The sequence below is a fragment of the Petaurus breviceps genome, unplaced genomic scaffold, assembly GCF_028583685.1.
Source record: "Petaurus breviceps papuanus isolate PSGF00001 unplaced genomic scaffold, PetGlider_PUasm1.0 90333, whole genome shotgun sequence".
NCBI classification, from domain to species: domain Eukaryota; kingdom Metazoa; phylum Chordata; class Mammalia; order Diprotodontia; family Petauridae; genus Petaurus; species Petaurus breviceps.
In genome coordinates, this window is record NW_027187220.1 from 393,829 (window position 1) to 394,864 (window position 1,036).

A 1,036-nucleotide genomic window follows, 5' to 3' on the forward strand; every position below is an offset into this window, starting at 1 on the left:
ATTCAGGACAAAGCAGGCTATTCAACTCCAGAAAGAGAACTGTTGAACTCAGAAGGCAGATTGAAACCTATTTTCTTCATTCTTTTTCTTTATTTTTTCTTGGAACATAGCTAATGTAGAAATCTTCTTTGCACATCTATACATACCTGTAAAGGTTTGTTTTTTTTTTTTGCCTTCTCAATCCATGGGGAATTTGAATTGAAAACAAAATAAAACCTAAAAAAAAAAGGTCCATTGGTAGCTTGGGAGCCCATGGTTTTGGTTGAATAACAATGTTAGAAGTCATATTACAAATGATTGAAGAATAAGAGGCAGCAAGCATAAACAACTCATTGGTGGAATTTGAGAAATGGAGAAAAAATATAGGATGATAGCATGAGGGTGTGAGAGGATCTGGTGAAGGAGGGAGGAAATTAAAGCGCTAGGGAAGGAACCAGTTGGTAAGGAGAGATTCAAAAGGATTATTGAGGAAGCAATGATGGGAGGGCCTGGAACTTTATGATCAGAGGTAATGGTGAGACACCATGTGGGCCCATCTCTGTGTAGCTGAAGTGGAGGCTGAGGAAATGGGAGGTAAGGGAGGCTGAGGGAGCATTTGTGTGGAAGGGAAGGAATTGGGGTGGAGGAGAGGAAGATGATGAGCCAAGTACTGACCTTGGGAAAGAAGGGAGAATGACCCAGGGGTCAGTATACTAGAATTTGATTAAGTGGACTTCAAAGAACAAAATGTTGGTGTTTACTGGCAGTAGCAGGATTGGAACCCAAATGTTCCTGCCTCCAAGCCCAGTACTCTTAGCTATTGTGAATGAATGAAGCATTTATTAAGCACCTACTGTGAGCCAAGCCCTGTGGATCCAAACAGAAGAGTCAGACAGCCCCTGCCCTCAAGAGGCTCCCATTCTAGGGAGACGACACTCAGGGAAGGTTCCAGCCCCAAATCCGATGAAAGTAAAGGTCCCATGGTCCTCAGGGCAGAGCATCCAGGCAGGTGCTTGGGTCTTAATGGCCATAGGCTCTGCCATCAAGCCACTGAATG